Here is an 18,234-nt window from a genome sequence, read left to right as displayed (position 1 = left end):
ACAAAGTACTGAGTTCCTTGAACCCAACCACCTCTATCTCCATTGTTGTCCACAAAAGTTATCTTCTGCTAAGAGAATTTGCAACTTTGTTAGACTTCACACTATTGTGTTTCAAAAAAAATGTATAACTCTGCAAACACTAAACCCACTTCAATGTCTTTGGTTCAATTTTTGTTGACTATTCAAATATTTCAAATCTTGATGATCAATATACAAAAAAAAATCCTTAGGAAGAAGATAGTTTCTCCACTTCTTCAATGCTTGAACTATAGCATAAAATTATTGATCATAAACATATTGAATTTTTCACTAAAATAAGAAATAGGTCTACCTTCTTGGCTCAAAACAACTCCTATTGCAATAGCACTAGCATCACAGTCTACTTGAAACACCTTGTTAAAATCAGGAAGTGCTAAAATAGGCTGCTCAATAACTTTCTATTTCAATATATTAAAACTCTTATATGATCTTGTAGTCCACTTAAATTCTTTCCAATCCCCTCTCATGGTTTCAGTCATGGGTCCACAAATACTGCTAAAACCTCTTATGAACTTTATGTTAAATCTAGCCAGTCCATGAAAAGATCTTAACTCCATCACACTCTTTGGAGTAGGCCATTCAAGGATAGCCTTCTTTATCTCTGGGTCCATTTTCAGACCTTCTGCTAAGACTACAAATCTCAGGTACACCAACTCCTTCTTTACAAAATTGCACTTCTTTAGGTTTATCAACAACTTTTCTTCCTTCAACTTATCAAACACCTTATAAATATGAATCAAATGCTCCTCCAATGTCTTACTAAAGATCAAAATATCATCTAGGTAAAAAATGAAAAACTTACGCAAAAACTCCTTACAATACCTCACTCATGAGCTGTATGAAAGTCCTTGGTGCATTGGTTAGCCTCAAAGGCATGACTAACCACTCGCACATTCCTTCTTGTAATGCCCCACCTAGAGATCCTTGAAACAAGGATGAAATACAAGCCAAGATAAAAATAAAATAAAATTAAACAAGTATAGATTTACACAACATACGACATACAAGGATCACAAAGATCACAACGAAAAAGTACACAAATATCCAGACACCAACGAATCTGCAAACACCACTACTGACCAATAACAAAGAACCATAGAAGGACAAAATCAAATATTGAATCCGAAACATGCCAACATCAAAATGCAATTCTAAGTTAATCAAGAACACCTTAGAGGGTAGTCAAATCACTCTCTAAAAACTTCTAGACAAACCAAAAAGTGTTCATTGTCCACCTAGACAAGTTTTTCCAAAACTGAGATGATACTTAAAAAAAATATTGTGCGATACTTTCTAGTATCGTACGACCTTTCTAAAGAAGGTGTGTGAGACTTTCAAGGTTTGGGTGACACTTCTCCTAAAGTCATGTAATACTTCACAAGTATTGTACAACCTTTCTATAAGAGGGGTGCAATACTTCAAAGTATCACACAACAATTCTCCTATGGATGGGTGATACTTTCTAGTATCATGTGATTCTTCTTCTATGGGCATGCGATACTTTAAAGTATCACCCAATGCTGATGTATGGTTGCCCAAGAATAGAGAGAAACACATCTATGACAAACTAAGGGATTAAATGAAAAGTCAGAACCTCCACATCAAGGAGTACCAGATCCATAGTCAAGGCAAAACACTCGAATCAAAACTATAAGAAGGACCTGCATCTAACCATCTAACATAACAGTGAAGGGAAAGAAATGAAAGAAACATCGCAATATACAAAAACAAAATTGAAATGAATTGAAACAAAAAACTAAATGCAAGGTTCCTCCCAACCATAATAGCATCATGAGACCTAAAAGGTCCTAACCATCCCCCACACATAACATCCCAAATTGTCAACTAGATAGTTGGAGTTGTCTTATAATGACGTCACTACTAAAGTTTAATAACATCATAAGAATTAGAAATCTAACATGCTATTACAACAAGTAATAGATACTCCAACTAATCAATCAACATCATCAATCATATGCTAAACATCATAATTAAGGGAATGCATCAAATGACTAACATGATAAATAAGCATTCCAATGAAAGCATAAATCACAAGAAAGCATACTCTGAAACTTGAAGTACCAAGAGAAAACATCCATCAACAGTCACACTAGGACAAGAGATCATCTCTATACATTGGTCCCTAGTAGTCGTGAAGGTAGCTATGCCTCCCAAACACATGAAACCTATAGGTCCACTCCTGATGTGCTGACAGAGATAAAAATCCAACCACAAACACACATAAAGAAAACATCCATGGCTAACACTCATGCCAGACAGTATGATGACTAAAACCAATATAAAAAATAATGCATAAACTACAAGTCTTGGTCAGACACTCAGTGGGCTACTAAGTAGGGGTTGACATAATGGAGAGTCACTTGGCATCAACAAGCTCAAGTTCAGATCATGTCTCTCAACTCCTCGCACATACATTTTATTATCTTAAGTTTTATTACCACCTAGTATTTTCTTTAGATATCACTTGATTAAAACTTCCTCTACCAGCCCTTTTGACAATGGTCATCAGACTGCAAGATAGAAGCCCCCTTCATATGTATCCTACCCTACTCATTCTCATCCAATGATGAGTGCTCATAGGCATGCATATTCCAAACCCAACTCTAATGATCATAACTTTCAGAAGTACTACAGAAGATTGAGCCACACAAATCACCTGAAAAATATACATGCATGTACTTGTGTGTGATGCACCACCATTACGAAGATCATAACACAAGGACTAGAAGAGAGTATAGTGCAAAAAATCACTCAACTAAAAAAAGAATTGGGAGGATGGATACAACATGCATCCCAATGCTGTTAGGAATTTTTTTTTTTTTAGACTGCAGGAATCGGTGCAACACGGCCCCCCTATAAATTGCAGTGTGCCTGGTAAACTTTTTAACATGACCGGTAGCGCTGGCACGACATGCCCACTGGTACCACGAGAACGGGGGAGACTAGAAGTCGTGACCAACCCCCTGCAACAGGGAAGATTTAGCCAACCGAGCTAGGGCCCCTGCCCCAATTCTGTTAGGATTAACCTCAAACAAAAATAACAGTTATATGCAAAAATAACAATTATATGCAAATATAACCAATACCAGAAAATAGTACATTGCATAAAAGAGAACACAAGACACCAAGATTTAATGTAGTTCACCCAATCCTTGGGCTACATCCACCAACATCAAGTCCAATATTATTATTATCTAGTGATTACAACTTGATTACAATTTGTAATCCCTTATAGTTCAATACTACTGCAAGAAGTTACAATATCACCATTCATGATGAAATCCCTAACCCTAAGCCTTTTTATAAAAGCTTTTTCCACTTACAAAATTAGGGCTAGAATAATAGAAAAAATAGTAGCTAGCACCTTTTACAATATAAGGGCATTTTTGGCTTTGGGGGTGTTGCCCCCAAAAACACCCATAGAAATAATCTAGAGGTAAATTGCGTCAAATAAACCTCTGAGTCTGATTAGGCTCCACATCACAATAATCTCCCACTTGGAGGCTAATCAAACTCCACAATAATAACCTCCCACTTCAAGACTAATCATAGCACTACGAAACCTGTAGCTCCCACTAGAATATCAAACCACCCTAGAATTTTTTGTTCTTTTATTTTGTTCAATCTAGAAGACCAACCAAAGCCAAAGAGGAATTCAACTTCTTCCTTGTCACAACCTTTGTAAACATATCTATTGGATTATCATTTGTATGTATCTTCTCTAGCTTTAATTGTCCATCATCCAAAACTGATCGAATGAAATGCTACCGCAACTATATGTGTTTTGTCTTTGAATGCAGAGCTGAATTCTTTGCAAGATGAATGGCACTTTGACTATCTATAAACAAACAATTATCCTTCTGAGGGTGTCCCAATTCTTCCAAGAAGAACTAAAGCCATATCACCTCCTTAGCTGCCTCTATAACAACAACATACTCTACATCTATAGTAGATAAAGCATTAAATTTCTATAGCCTAGAAACCTAGCTCATGGATGCCCCACCAACAATAAATACATAACTTGTAGTACTCTACCTCGTATCAATATTCCCTACCAAATTTGAGTCAACATAGCCCTATAAATTAGTAGTAAATCTATTAGGATAAACCACAAACAGAAATAAAAACTACATGCAAATATAACCAATAACAGAAAATAACAGATCACACAAAAATGAACACAAGGCACCAAGATTTAACGTGGTTCACCCAATCCCTGGGCTACGTCCACCAAACAGAAAGTCCAATATTATTACAATCCAGTGATTACAACCTGATTACAATCCATAATCCCATATAGCTCAATAATGCTACAAGAAGAAATTTTGCATCACAACATCATGAAAATACCCAACTCTAAACCCTTTTATACAAGTATTAAACTGCTTTAGGGTTATAACATGTCGGCCATAAATTAGCCATAACTTTAGTGGCGAATCTATGAATGGTGAATCTATGAATAGTACTTTCCTGATCAATCACCACAATCTAACAAAATCCTCCAAAGTGTAAACACTTACTAGTTGTTCCTCTAAAATATCTGAGAATCTATTTAACTACATTCCAATGATCAAACTTTGGATGACTCATATACCTGCTAACAACTCCCACTACATGTGCAATATCTAGCCTAATACATACCATAGCATACATCAAGCTTCCTATAGCTTAAGCATAAGGTACCTTAGACATCTTGTCCTCCTCTTCTTGTGTCTTGGGACACATCTCCTTAGTCAACTTCAAATGACCAAGTAAAGGTGTGTTGACAGCTTTAGCATTCTCCATAGAGAAAAATTCTAACACCTTTTCAATATAATTAGCCTTAGATAATGTTAATCTTTTATTCTTCCTATCTCTACAAATCTTCATACCAAGGATTTTTTTGCTTCCCCCAAATCCTTCATAGCAAATACATGTGCTAACTGACATTTCAACCCCTTAATATGATCCATGTTAGACCCAACTAAAAGCATATCATCAACATATAAATATAAAATAATGTAATTGTCAACATCCAACCTCTTAAAATTAAAAAAATGACCTGAATGACACCTATTATATCCATGCTCATGGATAAATCTGTCAAATTTCAAATACCATTGCCAAGGTGTTTGCTTCAAGCCATATAAACTTTTCTTCAATCTGCACACTAAGTTCTCCTTACCTTTGACCTGAAATCCCTATGGCTAAGCCATATATATCTCTTCATACAAATTACCATGAAGGAAGGTTGTTTTAATATCAAACTACTTCAAATGCAAATTTTTAGTAGCCACAATACTTAAAATAGTGTGAATAGAAGTCATTTTAACAATAGGAGAGAATATCTCATCAAAATCGATGCCTTTTTTTCTGTGCAAATCCTTTTATGACTAACCTGGCTTTAAATATTTTCTTACCTCCATCCTCTTCTTTCAACCAGTAAACCCACTTATTTTGTAAAGCCTTTTTACCTGCAAGCAACTTTCATAAATCCCATGTCTTATTTTTTTAGCAAAGAGTCCATTTCTTCTTTCATTGTAGACTCCCACTTAATCTTTGTATCCACCTACAGAGCTTCATCATAACATTCAAGTTCACCAACATTATTAAGTAAAATAGAATACAAGGAGAAAATATTTCTAGAGGTCTATCATCCTTGTTGATCATCTAACATTCATTGGGATGTGTGGTATTTATTGTTGCGATTGTTGCACATCATGAGGAATTGTTGAAGCATCAGCTTTTGGAGTATCATCCAACACTATATAATCATTTTCTTTCTTCTCATGTTGTTGCAATAGATCTTTGTACAACAATTTCTCATTGAAGATGACATCCATGCTTCTTATAATTTTATGATTTTCAAAATCCTAAAGCCTATAACCAAATTCATTAATGTCATATCAAACAAATACACATTTCTTTGACTCAGCTTCTGTAATACCCCAAAATTGGCTCATTGCCATGATACCAATTCTAGTCTATTTCTGATCAATCCTAAGACCTATTCTAATAGGCAATTCTCATTCTACTATTTGCTACTTGACTTAATTGTCAGATGCAGAAAACCCTAATCTACATTCATCATGCTTATTATTTAATTCTTATAGTATTTACTCATATTAGTCACATTAAACCTATTGATTAATATTTAATTTAATTACTAAGTACTTAGACTTTAATTAAATTAAATTATATCCTAAGACTAATGTACTATGGAATTAAATTTATTTAATTTAATAAATGCGCCTATTTTAATTAATTAAATGAAATTATTTAATTAAATGAAGAACTTTCTTCTAATTAATTAAATGAAATTATTTAATTAAATGGGAAGCCATTCCTAATTAATTAAATGAAGTTATTTAATTAAATAAGAAAAGTGTCTCTAATTAATTAAATAGAATTATTTAATTAAATAGAAAAGGTAATTATGAGAGCATATTTCATTTTATTAAATTAAATATCTCACCAAAATCACTCTTCAGTTCAAAAAGGAAAATTTGTAGTTCACTATTGATCAAAAATGAGTTAAATTAGTTAACTCCTTTTTCTACTCAAATTAAATCAGTTAACTCCTTTTTTTACTCAAATTAAATCAGTTAACTCCCTTTACTTTGGAAATCTTCCTTTATGACTGAACTTCACCTTTAATCCTGACCGTTGATTGAAATCGATCTCAACCATTGATGGATTCCAAGAAAGTCTATTTAAGAGACCCTCATCTCTTCATTTTGGAGGAGGTTGAATGAGAATTTGCATCGAATTGTTGCTGGATTGTGCATTCATTTGAGCTCCCTACTTTCATATTCATTTTCTAGTTTAATCTCATTTAGCATAATATGCATACATTTTAGCATAGCTTTCTTTTACATGTTCTTAGATTAGAATGCATTTCTCATTCTAGATTAATCTGCATTCGCATATAAATTAGTCGCATTTTCTTTCAAATCCTTCATTCTTACAAGGTCTGGTTGCTTAAACACCTCGAATCTGAGGATATCTGACAAGCAATTCCCTTTAGATAGAAGGCAACAATTCGCTTTGCCAGCTGATTTTCGGATTAACAATCCAATGTTCATTCCAGGATGAATCCACATACAATGACCGTGTTGAAGTGTGTGTGTTAGAAGAGGCCACATATTCATGCATATAGCTTCCAACTTGGTTCTTTTTTCAAAATCTATATGAGCAAATGCTTCGCAACCAAAGGTTCAAAGAAAAGAAAAACTCACCTTCGTACCAGTCGATGCTTCCTCTGATATACCACAACATAAAGTAGTAGAGGGACCTCTATTAATCAAATATATAATAGTATTAACAGCTTCTTCCCACATGTTTGAGGGAAACCTTGCATGCAACCTCATGCTTCTTGCATGCTTTATTATAGTCATGTTCATGCATTTAGCCACTTTATTTTCCTGTGGAGTCCTTAGAATAGTTTTCTATCTATGAATACCATTAGCGGAGAAATAATCTTCAAATTCATGACTACAATACTCACCACCATTATCAGATCTGAGACATTTTAATTTCTTTCCAATCTCATTTTTTGTAGTGTCTGCCCCTAGTTCGCATTTCTGTTATCATTGTCAAATTCTTTTAAGTTGATTTTATGCATTGATTAGTTTTAAAGATATTGGATTTACAATATTATGATATTATTTCATGTCTTGGATTACAAATATATCAGTTATGATTACTTAGTGGATTTCATTTCATGTGTTGTTAATGATGTCTTGATGATTCCTAATTAGTAAATGTATTTTCTTTTGTAAAGATGTTAACATGATGTCTTTAATGATGATTATGTTGTATTGATAGAGATACTTTAGTATATGTACGCATTTGATGTTAGACTTGTGATTTTTACGATACTTACCCCATGCATGTGTATGGTGCGCGTGTTTATTTTATCTTTCTGTCTTACATGTTTGATGTGGTTAAGGGAGGGAGTTGTAGTCACCTGCTAGTCGGGATCTACATGATGAACCACTCATTGCTATTGCCTGTTTAGTTTAGATATATTATATACATGTACATGCTAGTCTTTTATGCAGGATGCAGGTACCGGGCATCGACTTCCCTGAATTGCCAAGATGAGCGTGCCCTATTACAAATACTCAAATGGTGAGAATGGGAAGATAATGATCAGGTCCAATCCTAGCCAATAGCCTAAAATACTTTTCCTGCAAGGAAGACTTGTAACAGACTGTCTACCCTTTTTAAACCCGTGAGTATTTTGTGCATATGTTGTTTTGTGAGTCTTTGATGAATTTTTTGTTAATTAAGTCTAATTAAAAGATTAAATTAATGATTTAATTTAATAAAAAATTATTATGACATTTTAATATTTAATTATATTTAATTAATTGAGAAATTAATTAAATATAAAGAATTGAATTTGAAGATAAAAGTTTTAAGAATAAATTTATAACGTGATAATATTTATTTAATTTAATAATATAATATTTAGAGTTCATTTTAAAATAAATGCTAAATATTATTGTTATTTAAGTTAATAAATATTTATCAAATTAAACGTTCAAAAATAAATTAAGAAGTTAAAAGATATTAATTTATGAAAAGGATTCAAGTTCGCATGATGCCTACATGAGACTATAATATAGGAAATTAAATTAAAAGATTAAATATGTGAACTTAATAAAGATATTTTAAAGTGCGCATGAGATTTAAAAAGTTAATAAATTAATTTAAAGCAAAGTCAAGTGGAAATTAAATAAAGTAATTTAATAATTCACTTAAAGTGCATGAAAGGAATAATAAAATAATATTTTAATTAAAAGCAAATTAATTGTGTGTTAAAGAATTAATTAAATAAAATAATTATAATTTTAGAAGTGTTGGTGACAGAAATCCTAAAAGGTAATTATATTCTATATTAGAGGTTTTCGGGTCATTATTGCACACACAGGTTTATGGAGAGCAACTCGAAGGGTTTGGAAAGAAAAGAATTTTACGTGGCTTGAAAGATTTTGCTTGCGGTAGAAATTTGCATATAGTTGTCAGAGGTTAGCATCAGCTCCAGATAGGATCTCGTGGCTTGACTGTATAGTGGTTTTCACCCTTCAAGTTTCTGTCTGCTCCGTGTCTTTTGCATGTGTTATTTTTCTGGTATGCAATATTGTTCTTGATTGAGAATTATCTGTACATGGCCTAGATGGGTACTTCATTGAGTATATTTTAGAAAATTGTATTTTAATATGAATTAGATTAAATAAAAATCAATCAGAAATCCTGTCTGTAGGTATAAGAGAATCAAAGTTAAATCTAGGGGGGGGTTTGAGATGTAAAGGGAATTTTTTTTTTTTAAAAATTGATTGGCTAAAAGTTTTTATCCTATCAAACTAAAAATATAAATATTGTTAAAAAAATAAATATAATAATAATATTTAAAATATTTTTTTATGGGGTTTGTGAAAACCTATATAAAATGGGTATATTTATATTAGAATAAAACATATTATAAAAAAACACATTATAAAAAAATAATAATAAAAAATATATATATCATATTGGAAGTGGGGGCCACGACCTCCCCCACCCCCCTGGCGTACTATTCGTCGGCAGACCTGCTGATGCAAGTACGGCGCAGGCGAGCTATCGTAGGCCCTACATCAGCACGTCTGTCGCTGGCAGCAACCTTATTTAAGGCTTGCGATTGCTTAAAACAAATCGCATTTAGGATTAAATTCTTTTTTTATTAAATTTATTTTATTAATAAAATTAAATCATTTTTGTTAGTTTTTATTAAATTTTAAAATTAAATTAAATTTATATTATTAATTATTAATAATTTTATATTATTATTTATTAATAATTTTATATTATTATTTATTAAAATTTATTGTTAAATAAATAATTATATAAATTATTATTAATTTAAATATGGTTTAGTAAAATTAATAATTGACTTAATTAAATTTTGATTTAATTATGAATTATTAATGTTGAGAGTTATTTAACGAATGTTTAAACTTATCTATTGTTGTTAATGATCATGATTCGATTAAATTAGTAAACTGTTACTTTTATAACTTAAAGAAATAAATGGGTATACTCAGACTATTCTTTTAGGAAAAATGATCATAACTTTATATATTTAAATCGAACAATCGAATGGGTTATTGGGTGGAATAAATTGAGAATCTTATAACTTGAAACAAACATTGAACTGAAACTGTAACCTTACATTTAACTCAACTATATATTTTCGAATCAAACCCAAACTATGAACTGTACTATTTTGCTTGAATTTTCTATGCTTTGGGATTTGCAAGTTGTTTAGATGTTGACCAGTCTAGGATGTACACCAGAGGTTTTGTGAGATTTTTGTTATACCATTTATGTGGCTGGATGTCATGATGTGTTTTGTGATTCAAATTGAGATTATATTTATGAGTTTTACTTGTGGAGCATTTATGTGTACTTGGATGGGAGGACCATCTTATTTTCAGGTTGCCTGTTAAAGAACCGAGTTCGATCATTATGGGTGTTGTGGTATGGGACACAACTATGTTTTTATGTGCTTAGGAGAGGTTGTCTAGGTACGTGACTTGGGAGTGGCTTGCAATAGGGGTCCGAGACCCAAAGTGGTCAGTGTCAGGGTAACCTAATGCAAGTTATGTAATAAGTGATAATCTAGTAATTAAAATTTATGGGGGGAAACACACTAAAAAGATAAGTTAGAGATATTTGATCCACCCATGCCTTGAGTGCTTGTATAGACTAAGGATGGGAATGGGATGAGTGCCTCATCTTCTTGAGAGGGCTTTCTAGTTTCCATATGTGTGATGTTGAGGGTCCGAGGTTCAAAGTAACCAGTCCAGGGTAACCCAACGCTTGAGAGTCTGGGGTCTATTAAGAGATCAGTCCAAGGTAACTCAAGCAGCCATGTGATGACACTCCCTAGTACGTAGCTTGAGTCTCCTCTGTGGATTTTGTGTACCTCTGGTGGTGTACTTACTGTTGGATGTGTTTATTGTGGATATTTACTTTCATTGATGAGGATTGATGATTCATGGATGTTGTACTTTTGACATGTGGCTTTTGACTTGAGGTGATTATCTTTTGTTGACTTTATCTTATGATCTTGGTATTTGGTTTATACTTGGTTCGTGTATGATGTTTGGTTATGTGGAGTTGGTATTGGATTGAGTGTTCTTATTTTTGGATTATTTTATCTTCTCGAGTAGCATGTGTTACCTTTGAGGTAGTTTTGGCTATTAGGGGTACCTTGCCTAGGAATGTTTTATATTTGTTTAGCCGTATGAGGATTGTTCATTATCTTCCCTACACGGTGGGAGTGGAAGCCTGACTAGGTAACCACGCGGTCGGGAGGTAGTGTCTTCTTACCATTTGAGTTCCCCTCACATTGTCAGCTATTAGATGTTCATTGCAGAAGATGTACCTTTATCATTCTTATTTCTTATCTCAGAGACTTCTTTTTAGATGATGTATATATGTTATCATATATTATGATGTATTATATCTATTCTCACATACCTTGCGACATGTGCAGTGGATGTTATTAATTGGATGTACTTTCATTTTATTAGTTATACTTATGCTTTGCTTATGCAATTATGTATCTATTATTTCTTTATGATCATGTGGCATTGTACTTGAAACTTAAACTAATTAATTTAAATTTATTAAATATGACTCAACGTAAAGGAACCCTTGAAGAATTAAAACTATATCTATAATTGATAATGTGTATTTGATGTGTATGTTCTTATTGCTTTCGCATTAATGTTATCTTGATATTGTTTAAACTTTTTTTTTAAAAATAGTTCAGTAAACATTGTAACATGTTAGGTTTATTTCTCTTGGGTTCCCGAGCGGGGCGTTACATTTTCAACCAATCATATCCATTTCTTAAAAGTTTGAAATAAATTAGATTTCTGTCTATGAAAATAAACCCATACTTTTCTAGTTGTATCATTAATAAATGTAACATAATAATAAGAGCCACCAAGGGAAGATACTTGAGCTAGCCTCCATACATCTGTATGCACAAGCTCTAATTTCTCACTTTTATTTTTCTTCTCAATCTTTCCAAAACTCACTCTCTTTTATTTTTCATACACACAACTTTCATAGAAATCCATATTAACACATTTTAGACTTGGTAAAACTTTCTTTGAATGAAGTACTTTCATATCTTTCTCACTCATGTGCCCAAGTTTGTTGCGCCACAATGTTGTATCAGAATCAATAGCAGCTATTTGTTCTCCCTACAACAACTATTCCTAAACATTCATTTTTCTCTCGAACAATCAAAGTAGAAGGAACAGTATGACTTGTACAAATATATAAGGTGCCTACTTTCACACCTTTTGCTACTATAAGAGATCCTTTTGAAACCTTCCAATTTTTATTATTAAAAATAACTACACAACCCTCATCACCAAGTTGCCCTACTAAAATTAAATTCTTACTCAGCCTTGAAACATGTCTTACCCCATGATTCCCATTCTACAACTTAATCTTAAATTTTCCCTCTCCAACAATTTGACAAGGTTTATTATCTCCCAAATAAACAAGCCCATAATCCCCTTGGACATAATCAATGAAATAACCTCTATGAGGTGTAGTATGAAATGAAGCACCAGAATCTAAAACCCATGAACCATCGACACTTTCTAAAGACAAAAGCAAACCTTCCTCTTTGGATTTGTTACTTACCACATTTTCCTCCTTGCTGTCTTATGGTTTATCTCCTTCATTGTTCTTTTGAGTCCAGCAATATTTCTTTTTATGCCCTAATTTCCCATAATAATAGCAATCTCTCAATCCTTTGGATTGAGACCTCTTCCCCTTTGACTTTCCTCTTGATTTCTCACAATTTTTAGAATTATTTCCTCTTTCAGTTGTTCTACCTCTACTTTGTGCATTCAAAGCACTTCCTGATGTAGATCCATTTGAGGTTTTCCTATGAGTTTTCTCACTCAAAATGACACTGATCACATCATCATATTTTAGGGTACTAGATCTAGAAATAGAATTACTTGTAGCCATTACCAAGCCATTCTAGCTTTGAGGCAAAGAACACAAAATCAAGAGAGCCCTAATTTCTTCATCAAAATTGATACCCACAGAAGATAACTGACTATTAATAGTATTAAACTCATTTAAATAATCCACAACAAATCCACCTTTTGTCATTGTCATATTAAATAAACACTTCATGAGAAATACCTTATTTGAAGTGAAGGGCTTTTCATATAGTTTCACTAGGGTTTGCATCAACTCTTCTATTGTCTTCACTTTTGTAATATTAAATGCTACTAGTGGTACCAAGCATAATTGAATTCTTCCAAGTGTCTTTCTATCCAAAAGATCCTAGTCGTCATTTTTCATAGATCCCTGATTCTTGGTTTTTCCTTCCAACAACTTCCACAAATCCTTCTAATAAAGATAGCCTCCATTTTCCTTTTCCATAACTGAAAGTTTTGCCCATTAAATTTGTCAACCCTTAGCTTACCCTCATTTTCCATCACTCCCTCTCAACTGTGAGACTCCCACTCAACCATGAGACCTTTTTGTAGAGAATTGCTAAAAAAATGACAATGGTCTGGCATAAAAAAAAATGATGACCATTTGGCTCCAATACCACTTGTTAGGATTAACCTCAAACGAAAATAAAAGTTACATATAAATATAACCAATACCACAAAATAGTAGATCACATAAAAGAGAACACAAGACACTAAGATTTAATGTGGTTCACCCAATCCCTGGGCTATGTCCACCAACAGAAAGTCCAATTTTATTAATATCTAGTGATTACAACCTAATTTCAATCCATAATCCCTTACAGATCAATAACACTGCAAGAAGCTACAATATCACCATTCATAATGAAATCCCTAACCCTAAGCATTTTTATACAAGCTTTTGCCACTTACAAAATTAGGGCTAGAATAATCTAGAAAAAATAGTAGCTGACACCTTTTACAATATAAGGGCATTTTTGGCTTTGGAGGCGCTACCCCAGAAAACCCCTACAAAAATAATCTATAGGGAAATCACATCGAATAAACCTCTAAGTCTGTTTAGGCTCCACATCACAACAAATACAACATAAAAGTATGATAATTGTCTAACTGACATCCAACATATGATCCAAGTCCACAACCAAACTCATGCCAAGAAAATAGGGTAATACAAAAAATGAGGTAAAAATCCTAAAATTGGAAAACTTTGAAATTAAAACTCATTTGGTCTTTGGGTAAAAAAGCCTCTAAAATCCAATAAAATTTGGGTTTGGACATCGTATGCAAAAATATCCACCATAGTAGCGTGAAATCCCAAACCCCCATCCCAAAAACAAGAAAAACGTTCATACCCGATCAACTAGGCATAACCAGCAAATAGAAATGGAGGAGAACACTAGTTCTCAACCTCCAAACCAACAGCTACCAAAACATGATACTGAAATCGAGACGGAACAAGAAAATAGGAGAGCCCTACTTGACAACAAAAGGGCTAAAAACTGAAATCAACCTAATAAAATAAATCACATGCTAAAATTGCTAGAAATCTCAATAAAGCAAGGTCTACCTAAGATGGATCCAATGAGACTAACCTCACAAAGATCTCATGCTCATGTCTCTCACAACAAACATAAACATGATCCTCTAGAAGAGGATTCTTAAAAAGGTTCTCAAATTTGTATTTTGTGAAAGTAAGAAGTGAGAAAACAAATCCCTTTTTCAAAACTTATTCACTTTTTGAGTGAATAATCGATTAGGGAAAATAGCCATTTAGACGAGCTAAACTCTGAATCAACCCAAATGAAAATAGGTTATCCTTCTCATTAGGAATTCACCTAAGGCAAAGCTGCCAAAAATTAAAAATCAATCAAATTTAAAGCTCCAAAACCCAAAAGCATAGAAATTTCCTTAACAACTTTTGCAATAATGTGAACCTCTAAATGTATAGACACACTCATAGGTCTAGTCACCTAATGCAAATGAGTTTAGATTTAATAATCATTGAAAGATTTAATTAAATAATTAAAATAAGGATACGTCAACCATACAGGAACGACATTGGTAAAATATGAATAGTTGAATCACTAACTCCATGTGCCATTGCCATAGATATAAATCCTACACACTAAAACACATGATCAAGTGCAATCACATATAATACCATAGCCAAAGAAATAATTGCATTAAATGACTAATTTAACCATTTATTCAGTTATACTAGAATAATCCATTCACATTACTCACATTCGCATATAGCATAATGAAACAAGAATGAAGCAAATATCCATAGCATAAAAATCCATCACATAATAGAATTAGAGATATGTCTAGATACTAGATAATAACACCATAGACCTATTGTCATCTCAAAATGGCATCAACATGCAAATATGATATATTGAACAACATAGCAGTAAAATATCTGTGATACTGAAATCAAAGTATAACATCCGACCCTCAGGTCATCTCAAAGCACAAATAATAAGAGTATCAAGTATCTCTCAAATCAAAATAAACAAGGTATAGACTACAAACACAAGAGGCACTACACTCCTTTTGTCTTGAAAGCAGTATTCCACTCGTCACCTTCTTTGATATGAATCTGATGGTACCTACTCTTCATATCTATCTTTGTGAAATACTCAGCTCCACTCAAACAATCCATAATATCATCCATCCTTGGTAATGGAAATATGTACTTGATTATGATCTTGTTGATAGCACAAGAATCTATGCACATCCTCCATTATCCATTCTTCTTTAGCGCTAATATAGCTAGTACAACATGTGGACTCAGACTCTCTTGAATCAACCCTTTCTGCAACAACTCACAAACTTGTTAGTTCAACTCTTCACTTTTTGTTAGTGCCATCCTGTGCACTTCCTTGTTTGGAAAATTGGCTCCTAGAACCAAATCCGTCTGTTGACTGATCTTCCTCATTTGGGGTAGTCCATTAGGTACATTATCTGATACAATATCAGAAAACTCTCCTAACATATCGGTAACTTTTACAGGCACCTCCTCTATTTCTTCTTGACTATCTTTTAGAATTATAGAAAAATGCATATGCTCATGCTTGATGCCTTTGAGAAACACTTTTTCATCAAAAAAACATATTTTGGTAGCACTAAGTACATTTTCTTCTGTATCCTTCAACAGTTTCAACTTATGCTTCACTCCATCCTTGGTCAAAGTGTAGGTATTTTCTTGTTCATCATGTATAACATGTCTGTCAAACTACCACAACCTATCCAACAACATATGACATATGTCCATAGGTATGATATCACATAGTACCTCATCTTGATAGCTTACAATCTTGAACTTCACTGAGCACTGCTCATTGACGATGATCTTGTGGTCATCCTGCTCCCAAGCAATACGGTATGGATGTGGGTATTTCTATCTCTTCAGCTTCAACTTTGTGACCATCATTTATGACACCAAATTGTTAGTACTTCCACCATTAATGATCACATCACAACACTTATCTTCACATTTGTACCTTGTGTGAAACAAGCTCCTTCTTTGATCAAGTTCATTCTCACCACTTAGTAGGAATCTTCTGTTAACTAGGATTTTTCCTCTTTCAGCATCTTTAGAATGTGATGATCTAGCATCTTCATCCACATGTGCAACTCTGGCTTGGCCTTTGGTTCTCCAATATGTCCTTCCTTGGTGCTAGGAACATTCAAATTCTCTATGCCCTTCTTCTCTGTAGTGAAAACATTTCCCATCGAAGCCTCCTCTTCTAGATCCTTGTCCTTTTCCTCTTCCTCTCTGATCTCTATTATTTCGATCATGGAAATGATTGGAAAATTTTCCCCTTTGGTTCTAACTACTACTTCCAACCTCATCCTTATTCTTCTAATCATCATTATGGCCTCAATAAGGTCATCAAACAAATCTTCCACCATGACCTCTTCCACTATTCTTGTTGTCAAACTTCTTTCTCAGTTTCTTCTCAACTCTTAGGGCATACTGGTATGCCTCCTCAATACTATTCACTCAAACTAGACTCAACTCATCTTGAATACTTAGCCTTAACCCATTAAGATAATAGGCCACTTTCTCCTTATCAGCTTCTACATGGTTAGTTGTAATGTGAACTCAGTAGAACTCTTCAGTATACTCTTGAACACATTTTTCCACTTGCTTCAACCCTTACATTTTCTTCAATAGATCAAACTCATAATCCATGAGAATTAACTATCACTTTATTTTAGCTATCATCCAATCTCATCTAGTGATTTTTTTCTTTTGCTTTCTATTTCGCTCCAACTGAACCTCCTACCACCAAATCTCTGCATGTCCCTTCCATTTTGCCTTCACAAACTTGACCCTCTTAGGATCATCAATATCTTCATACTCAAAGTACTCCTCTAGTTCATTGATCCAATCGATCAACTCCTCTAAGTTAAGATTTCCTAAAAATGTGGGAACCTCAAACTTAGGTCTTTTTCCAATCTTAGAGATGGCCTTAAAAATCCACTCTTCCTCTAGGTTTAGAACTACCTATGGTTCAACATTTTATTCTTCTTCGTCCTCATCCTTGCTTTCATCTCTTTAGACAAGATTTATTCCTCTATGCATTTTTTCTTCTAATGCTTGCATTTTTCTTTGGAGGGCTCTAAAACCCTCAAGTGTAACACATATAGCTCGTCTTCACGCTTTCGCTGAAACCCTAGTGCAAACTTCCTCATAATTGGCAATTTGTCTACACACTCAAGCCAAACCATGGTCCTGGTGAAAACTACCTCATAATTGGTGATATGTCCACACGCTCAAGAACTCTATCTATGATACCACTTGATGAAGGGTGCTCCCCTTAATTCCTTAAATGCATAACAAAAACAAAGAAACCAAAACAAATGTGAGAGCAAAATATGGACTTCTTATTATTGCCACAAATGTGGAATTATAAATTTCACAAGTACAATGTGCTAACCCACATGGATACCTTCATTATAGTAATCTACAAGGAAAAGCTACGAACTACACCCAAAATTATTCTAGACAATGTTCAAGCCCTTATTAAATAGGCAATTTTATGCCACCCAGGAAGGTTCTAGACAATCAAACTTAATACCTAGGGACAATAGACACTAACAATATATATAAAGTCACTATCATCAAAATCCCTATCGAGGGTTTTAAATTCTTCAGGGA

This window comes from Cupressus sempervirens, chromosome 10, assembly GCF_028749045.1.
Source record: "Cupressus sempervirens isolate cs-2001-9-10 chromosome 10, ASM2874904v1, whole genome shotgun sequence".
In the NCBI taxonomy this organism is placed as follows: Eukaryota; Viridiplantae; Streptophyta; class Pinopsida; order Cupressales; family Cupressaceae; genus Cupressus; species Cupressus sempervirens.
Note: the sequence above shows the minus strand (reverse complement) of the source record.